Source organism: Dipodomys merriami, unplaced genomic scaffold (assembly GCF_024711535.1).
Source record: "Dipodomys merriami isolate MVZ:Mamm:240054 unplaced genomic scaffold, mDipMer1.0.p SCAF_26, whole genome shotgun sequence".
Taxonomy (NCBI): Eukaryota; Metazoa; Chordata; class Mammalia; order Rodentia; family Heteromyidae; genus Dipodomys; species Dipodomys merriami.
In genome coordinates, this window is record NW_027204048.1 from 4,119,813 (window position 1) to 4,129,420 (window position 9,608).

The 9,608-nt window shown below is 38.3% G+C and overlaps 1 pseudogene; it reads left to right on the forward strand.

Moving 5' to 3' along the window:
* The first annotated feature begins 8,164 nt into the window (after positions 1-8,164).
* LOC138836795 (NTF2-related export protein 2-like) lies at positions 8,165-8,580 on the forward strand (annotated as a pseudogene).
* Positions 8,581-9,608: the final 1,028 nt, after the last annotated feature.

Sequence of the window (9,608 nt, forward strand, 5' to 3'; positions counted from 1 at the left end):
CAGTCCTGAGGGGCAAATTTATTGCCCTCAGTGCCCACATCAAGAGAATGGAGACAGACCAAGTAAATAATCTCATGTTGCAATTAAAACAGCTAGAAAAACAAGAAAAAATGGGAACTAAAGCTACTAGACGAAGCCAGATAACCAAATTAAAAGCAGAGATTAACCAATTAGAAAATCAGAAAACCATAACCAAAATAAACCAAACAAAAAGCTGGTTCTTTGAAAAAATAAACAAAATTGATGGCCCATTGGCTAGATTAATTAAAAAAAGAAGAGAGGACACCCATATAATAGGATTAGGGATGCCACGGGAAACATCACCACACGTACCCAAGATATCCAAACAATTCTAACAGACTACTTTCAAAAGCTATACTCTCTAAAGGAAGAAAATCGGGCAGAAATGGATGCATTTTTAGAGAAATACAAGTTGCCCAAACTGAGCAAAGAAGAAGTTAACCAATTAAATAAGCCAATATCCTATAATGAGATACAGGAAGCTATCAAAAGTCTTCCAACAAAAAAAAGTCCAGGACCAGATGGATTCACAGCAGAATTCTATAAGACCTTTAAACAAGAACTAATACCCATACTCCTCAAGCTCTTCAGAGAAACAGAGAAGGAAGGAGCTATCCCAAACTCATTCTATGAAGCCAATATCACACTCATCCCCAAACCAGGCAAAGACCCAACCAAAAAGGAGAATTACAGGCCAATCTCCTTGATGAACACAGATGCAAAGATCCTTAACAAGATTCTAGCTAACAGAATCCAGAAACACATAAAAAAAATTCACTATGACCAGGTAGGCTTCATCCCAGAGACACAGGGATGGTTTAACATACGTAAGTCAATAAATGTAATCCAACATATCAACAGAGCCAAGGTCAAGAATCACATGATTATCGCCAGAGATGCAGAAAAGGCCTTTGACAAAATTCAACATTCATTCATGCTAAAAGCTCTGGAGAAAATAGGAATAGAAGGAACGTTTCTTAAAACAATAAAAGCCATTTATGACAGACCAATAGCCAATATTATACTTAATGGGGAAAAGCTACAACCAATTCTCCTAAAATCAGGAACAAGGCAAGGATGCCCACTGTCTCCACTCCTCTTCAATATAGTCCTAGAACCCTTAGCCAGGGCAATAAGGCAAGAAAAACACATTAAAGGGATCCGCATAGGGAAAGAAGAAGTTAAGCTATCCCTTTTTGCAGATGACATGATACTATACCTCCACGATCCCAAAAACTCTATCCCCAAACTCTTAGAAATCATAAATCACTTCGGCAAAATAGCAGGATACAAAATAAACCCACAAAAATCAGTTGCCTTCCTGTACACTGACAATGCACAAGAAGAGAGGGAAATAAAGGGAGCAACCCCATTCACAATAACCTCCCCAAAAATAAAATATTTAGGAATTAACCTAACCAAAGATGTAAAAGAACTATTTAATGAAAACTATAAAAAGTTAAAGAAAGAAATTGCAGAAGACACTAGGAAATGGAAGACCTCCCATGCTCTTGGATAGGTCGACTTAATATAGTAAAGATGGTAATACTGCCAAAACTAATATACAAATTCAACGCAATTCCTATTAAAATCCCAATGATGTACAGCACTGAAATACAGAAAACAGTCCAAAAATTCATATGGAACAACAAAAGACCTAGAATAGCCAAAACAATTCTAGGGGATAAAGACAATATGGGAGGGCTATCCATGCCGAACTTCAAACTCTACTACAGAGCTATAATAACAAAGACAGCATGGTACTGGTACAAAAACAGACCCGAAGACCAATGGAACAGAATAGAAGATCCAGAAATAAATCCACAGGCCTACAGCCAGCTGATATTCGACAAAGGAGCCAAAGACATACAATGGAAGAAACACAGCCTCTTCAACTGCTGGTGCTGGGAAAACTGGGCAGCCACATGCAGAAAACTAAAAGTGGACCCCAGCCTATCACCATGCACCAACATCAACTCAAAATGGATTAAAGACCTTAACATTAAACCTGAATCTCTGAAACTACTGCAGGACAGAGTAGGAGAGACACTTGAACTAATAGGCACAGGAAGGAACTTCCTGAACAGAGTCCCAGGGTCGCAACAAGTTGGAGAGAGACTCGACAAATGGGACTACCTTAAAATAAAAAGCTTCTGCACAGATAAAGCTATCGCAACCAAGCTAGAAAGACAACCAACTAATTGGGAAAAAATATTTACCAGCAATATATCAGACAAGGGGTTAACATCCTGTATATACAGGGAACTCAAGAAACTAATCCCTCCCAAACCAAACAAAACAATTACTAAATGGGCAAGGGAACTAAAGAGGGACTTCTCAGATGAAGAAATAAAAATGGCAAAGAAACACATGAGGAAATGTTCATCATCCCTGGTGGTGAAGGAAATGCAAATAAAGACAACCCTGAGATACCACCTTACCCCAGTCAGAATGTCCCACATCCACAAATCAGCCAACGACAAATGCTGGAGGGGATGTGGAGAACGAGGAACGCTATTACACTGATGGTGGGAATGTACACTCATACAACCACTTTGGAAAGCGGTCTGGAGGGTCCTTAGAAAGCTAAAGATTGACCTCCCTTATGACCCAGTCATACCACTTCTAGGCATTTATCCTGAACAACAGGAACCAATATACAAGGACACATGCACCTCCATGTTTATTGCAGCACTGTTCACAATAGCTAGGATATGGAAACAACCTAGATGCCCCACCACAGATGAATGGATCCAAAAATTGTGGTATCTATACACAATGGAATATTATGCAGCCATTAGAAATGACAAAATAATGGCATTTGCAGGGAAATGGATGGAGCTAGAAGGAATCATGTTGAGCGAGGTAAGCCAAGAACGAAGAGACAAACAGTACATTGTCTCCCTGATAAGTGGATGATAAATCCAAAATGTTAGGTGATATGACAAAACTAACAGGACTTAAGAAACAAAGAACTCCCACTCATCTGGTTGAACCACTACCAAATATCCCCATGCTGCTGATCACATATATGGTATATAACATGTGAGCACCGTTATATATTACAGACTGTGATAGACAATTTGCTCCAGGAAAGTTAGAATGAACTTGTGACTTTAAATGAGCATCATTATTCCACAATACTGTGAATTTCTGGAAATTAAGTAATCACTTAATCACAATCAAAAAAAAAAAAAAAGAACCTTGGGGAAGGGAGGGAGGGAGGGGATGGTAGGGGGAAAACAATGGAGGGGGTAACAATGTTCAAGAGGAAGTGTACTCATTACCTCACTCATGTAACTGTAACCCTCTGTATAGTATCTTTACAATAAAAAAATTTAAAAAAAAATCTCTGAGATAGAAGATAGCCCAGACATTATAGAGAAAGAAAAAACAAGTGTTCAAAAAGAATCCAAGAAATATGATAGATCCATTCAACAGGTAGAAGACACCATCAAAAGGCCTAATATAAAGCTAGTGGGTAAAGAGGAGGGCCTAGAAATAGAAGTTAAAGGACTAGGAAGTTTATTTAACAGAACCCTAGCAGAGAACTTCACAAACATACAAAAAGATATGCCCATTCAGGTAAAAGAAGCCTTTAGAACCCTAAATAGACCAGAACAGAACAAGACAGCCCACCGTCACATTGTAATCCACACAGGATCAACAGAGACCAAAGAAAGGATCCTTAAAGCTGTCAGGGACAGGCTGGGAAGGTAGCTCAATGGTAGAGTGCTTGCCTTGCATGCATGAGGCCCTGGGTTCGATTCCTCAGCACCACATAAGCAGAAAAGGCTGGAAGTGATGCTGTGGCTTAAGTGGTAGAGCACTAGCCTTGAGCTGAAGAGCTGAGGGACAGTGCCCAGGCCCAGAGTTCAGGCCCCACGACCAGCAAAAAAAAAAAAAAAAAAAGCTGTCAGGGAGACAAGATCAATCACCTATGAAGGAAAACCAATTGGAATAAACAAAGATTCCTCAGCAGATACCATGAAAGCAAGAAGAGCCTGGAATGATGTATGCCATGATCTAAATACAAACAATTATCAACCACGAATAGTGTACCCATCCAAACTCTCCTTTCACAAATAAAAACCTTCTACAGCAACGAAAAACTGAAACAATATATCTCCACAAGATTATGAGTACATTTTTTATAAATTATTGTAACGTCCTCCATTGCTTCCCCTTCCTATCTCTTCGCATCCTCCTCCTGCACCCCCACACACACTCTTCCCGGCTCCCTTGCCCCCCACCATCCTCAAACCAGAGTTGTCTAGTTCGTTTTGGACATAAGGACTTGTACATCGCATTTTTGCAATGGGTCCACCTCTATCCCTATTTAAATGAATGGTTTTTTCCTCTTCCCCTCCACAAATTATACCGACATGAAATCCAGTGAAAGCAGAGGTTATACTATGGGGGAGGGACTTACAAAGCAAAAAAGAAATGATCTTATAAATCGTATGAAAGGAAAAAAAAACATTTGAATACATATCTTAGGGTTCATTTCCCTAACATCACCTTATCTGACTTTCTCTGCTTTACTCAAACTTTCATTTGCATGCTGAACACGCTAACACTGGTCAGCTCTCCCAGAAGTGGAAGAAAAAAATTGGACTGGTTACTGTGGCCAGTTTAAGGAGCTTTCAGCCATGCTAGGATGCAGACTGGAGTTGCCTGGGCTAGAAAGATGCAGTCTATTTCTATTTAGCGGCTTGTCTCTCTTTTGGGGAAGGTGTAGATCATTCAGAATTTGAGTCCTGAAAAACAATTTTGTTTTAAGGCGCCGAATTTCCGAGTGCTCTATCTTGTCGTTTGCATCCTATGCTCCCAAACACTTTTCAGCTCTCCCAGAAAAACAAACATATTCTGAAAGTGAAAGACTGGAATAAAATCTACCAAGCAAACAACCCCTATAAACAGGCTGGAGTAGCAATCCTAATGTCAGATTAAATGGACTTCAAATTAAAATTAGTGAGAAGAGATAAATAAGTTCATTATATGCTAATAAAGAGATCTCTCCTACAGGAAGATATAGCAATTCTAATATCTATTTACCAAATAATGGAGCCCCAAATTTATCCAAGAAACACTAATTTCCCTTAAATCCCACATAGATCCAAAGACATTGATTGTTGGGGACTTTAACACATCATTTTCCCCTCTGGATAGATCAACCCAGCAAAAACTCAACAGAAAAACCTCAGATCTAGACAACTGCATAGACCAATTAGACTTAAAAGAAATATACAGAATATTTCACCCAGAAGCATCAGAATACACGGTCTTCTCAGCAGCCCATGGAACATTCTCCAAAATAGACCACATTTTAGGTCACAAAGCAAATCTATACAAATTAAAACCAAATGGAATGAGATTATAGATCAACACCAAAAGCTATCAAAGAAAATTCTGTAACACATGAAGACTAAACAACACATTGTTGAATTTCCAGTAGGCCATGGAAGACATTAGAAAGGAAATTGAAATGGTCATGGTATTTAATAAAAATGAACATACAAATTTCCAGCTCCTCTGGGTTAAAGCAAGGGTTGTTCTCAGAAGAAAATTTATAGCTCTGAGCTTCTACATTAACAAATTGGAGAAATCTCAAACCAACAACCTAATGGTGCATATGAAGCTTCTTGAAAGAGACCAGCAAGCCAAACCCCAACCCAGTAGGCAGAAACAAATAAGCAAAATTAAATTCGAGACCAAAAACCCGCAAGGATAAACAAAATAAAAAGTCAGTTCTTTGGAAAAATTAACAAAATTGGCAGGCCCTTAACAAATCTGACCAAAAAGAAAAGAGAACACACACAAATAAATAAAATCAGAGATGTGAATGGGAACATCTCAACAGAAACAAGCAAGATTCAGAACATTATAATAGAATACTTTTCTAACCTTTATGCTAGCAAATCTGACAATATGGAAGAAATGGAAGAATTGCTAATGAATATTGATATACTCAAAATGTATCAAGAATATCTAAGCCAACTAAACAGACCAATGTCAAATACTGAAATAGAAATGGCAATGAAGACCTCCCGCTCAAGAAAAGACCAGGACCATATGGATTCACAGCTAAATTCTATAAAGCTTTCAAAGGAGAACTCACTCCAATATTCCTCAAACTCTTTGATGAAATTGATAGTGAAATATCAGTACCAGACTCGTTCTATGGGGCCAGTATAACCGTCGTCCCAAATCCTGATAGGGACCCATCAAAGAAAGAGAACTATAGACCTATCTCTTTAATGAACATTGATCAAAACTTCTTAATAAAATTCTGGCTAACTGACTAAAATGTCTAATCAAAAATTCATACACTATGACCAAACAGGATTCATTCCAGGGAAGCAAAGCTGGCTCAATTTATGCAAGTCAATTAATGTAATTCAACACATCAATAGGAGTAGGGACAAGAACTACATGATCATCTCAATAGATGCAGAAAAAGTATTTGACAAGATTTAATGCCCCTTTATGATGAAAGCTCTCAAGAAACTAGGAATCATCGGAACATTCTTCAATATTATATAAGCTATATATAACAAACATAGAGCCAGCATTATACTTAATGGTGAAAAGTTAAAAACATTTTCTCTAAAATCAGGAATGAAACAAGGATGTCCACTCTATTCATTCCTCTTCAATATCGTATTGGAATTCCTAGCTAGAGCAATAAGGCAAGAGACAAACATAAAAGGGATCCAAATAGGTAAAGAAGAAGTAAAACTCTCCCTCTTTGCACATGACATAATCCTGTACTTAAAGAACCCCGTTTACTCCTCTCTGAAATTACTTGAGTTTATCCAAAACTTTGGCAAAGTAGCAGGATATAAAATTAACCCCCCAAAAAACAGTAGCTTTTGTGTATGCCAACAATAAGAAGAGGAAGGCTGAAATAAAAAAGCAACTCCTTTTGTAATAGCCTCTAAAAAAAATACTGAGGAATAAACCTAACCAAAGAGGTCAAGGACCTCTATGATGAAAACTTTAAAAACTTATAAAAGGAAATTAAAGCAGACTTAAGGAAGAGAAAAACCTCCCATGCTCCTGGATTGGGTGGGAGAATTAACACCGTGAAAATGGAAATAGTGCCCAAAGCTATCTACAAATTCAATGCAATACCTATTACATCCAACAACATACTTTAATGAAATAGCAGAAGCAATCCAAAAATTAATATGGAACAATAGAAGACCCTGAATAGCAAAAACAAAAACAGTGCTGGAGGAATATCAATGCCAAACTTCAAACTCTATTATAAAAACTCTATTATTAAAAATCTTGGTACTGGCACAGGAACAGGCCTGGGACCAATGGAATAGAATTGAAGACCCAAACATGATCCTACAGACCTATAGCCACCTAATCTTCGATAAGGGAGCCAAAATTATCAGATGGAAGAAAGACAACCTCTTCAACAAATGGTACTGGCAGAATTGGCTACACACATGTAGAAAACTGAGGTTAGAACTTTATATATCACCCTGCACCAGAATCAACTCAATGTGGATCAAAGACCTCAAAGTAAAAACAGAAATCCTAAAAACATTAAAGGAAGGGATATGAGATACATTAGGGCTCTTCAGCAAAGAGCGAAACTTCTAAATAAAGTTCCAGAAACACAACAAATCAAAGAAAGGTTGTATAAATAAGATTGCATTAAACAGCAGATCTTTTGCCTGGCAAAGGACATAGCTAGCAAGATAAATAGAAATCCCACAGATTGGGAGGATATCTTCAGTAGCTATACAACAGAAAAGGGTTTCATATCAAAAATATAGCTAGGGCTCACAAAAATCAACACCCCCCATAACAAATCACCAAAGGAAGAATCACCCCATTAATAAGTGGGCTAAAGAATTAGAAAGAGACTTCTCTGGAGAGGATATAAGAATGTTCAATAGACTCATGAAGAAATGCTCAACATCACTGGACATAAAAGAAATGCAAATCAAAACAACATTGAGATTCCACTTCTCTCCAGTTAGAATGGTTATAATAGACCTGAAGAGGATAGGGTGGAGAGACAGGGGCCGAAGCAAAGAGTGGAGTGAGCCCAAATAACTGATCAAGTAGGAGAGAAGGGAGACACCCACGGTTGAAAAAGTGTGGTTCAGGACCGTCAGGCATGTCTGTGGATTTTAAAACTTACACAGATCAAGCATGTAGAGCGGCTGAGGAATTTGTGAGTATTTACTATAATATAATAGACAAAAGAAGAAGGGCATTTATCCGACTGCATCTGGCAGGGCGACTTTAATTTGGAATGGAAATGTTACTGGGTTGAGCTAAGACATTTCTTCGAAATGTTGCCTTCTAGTCAGTCCCAGGTTAATATGTTAGATTGTCAACCAATTCATGAGCCTGCTACACAGTGCCACTCTACGATTCTTGTTGTGACCAGTGGAACCGTCAAGTTTGATGGGAACAAACAACACTACTTTAACCAGAATTTCCTGCTGATAGCTCAGACTGCTTCTAATAATAACACTGTGGAAGATTGCCAGTGATTGCTGTTTTCAAGATTGGTCTAATAGTCACTAAGTAGGGCACAAGTCCATGCTTTATTAAGTTCATTAGTTCCAGTAACAGAACTTTGTATTCAAAATAATACATATCATTAAAAAGCTTTTCCTATGAACCCTTAGATATGTATTTTAATATTTTTTTCTTTCATGCATGTGTTGCTAACGCATTTATAAGATTATCTCTTTGTTGCTTTGTATGTCCCTCCCCCACAGTATAACCCCTGCTTTCAGTATATTTGATGTCAGTATAACTTGTGAAGGAGATGGGGAAAAACCAGTTGTTTAAGGATACAGGTGGACCTGTTGCAACAATGAGAAGTACAAGTTGTCATGTCCAAAACGAGCTTTACAACGTCGGTGCGGGTGGGGGGGGGGGAGGTGGGGAGGAGATGGGGGGGAAGGAGAAGGATTGGGATTGGGGGGGGAGGCTGGGAAGGGATGTGAAGGGTAAACAAAGGAGGAGGCTGCAATGCTTGGTAAGAAATGTACGCATTATCCTGCCCATGTAATTGTAACCCCTCTGTACAGTATGTTCACAAATAAAATTAAATTAAATTTAAAAAAAAGCTTTTCCTTGTACAAGCACTAGAAATATGTGCTATAACTAAATTTCTTTAATATTTTTGTATTTCTAGCAGCATCTTTTGACACAGCTGCTAGTTTGGATTGTTGCCCTCAAGAGCTTTAATGCTAGTTTTTTACATGCCTTATATACACATTCCACTGATGACATTTTTTCAGTAGTATTAAACATGACCTTGGTACTAACATACTCACTGTGAATCCAGCCTATTTTAAAAATGGAATCTTTTTGTAAAAGAATATTAGCACAACATATATATCTGGGGAAAGAGTGTTGGGTCTTCATCCGCCCCAAGACAGATAGACGGGGTCCGAGGAAAGGAAGTGTGCCACTCGCCAGTTCCGCAGCCTCCCTTAGCCCCGGAGACAATCAGATGCAGCAGGGAGTCAAGTCAAGCAAGAACTCATTTATTACCACACAGCAAGCAACTTTTAAAGCAGAAAAACCTCGTGGCATAAAAG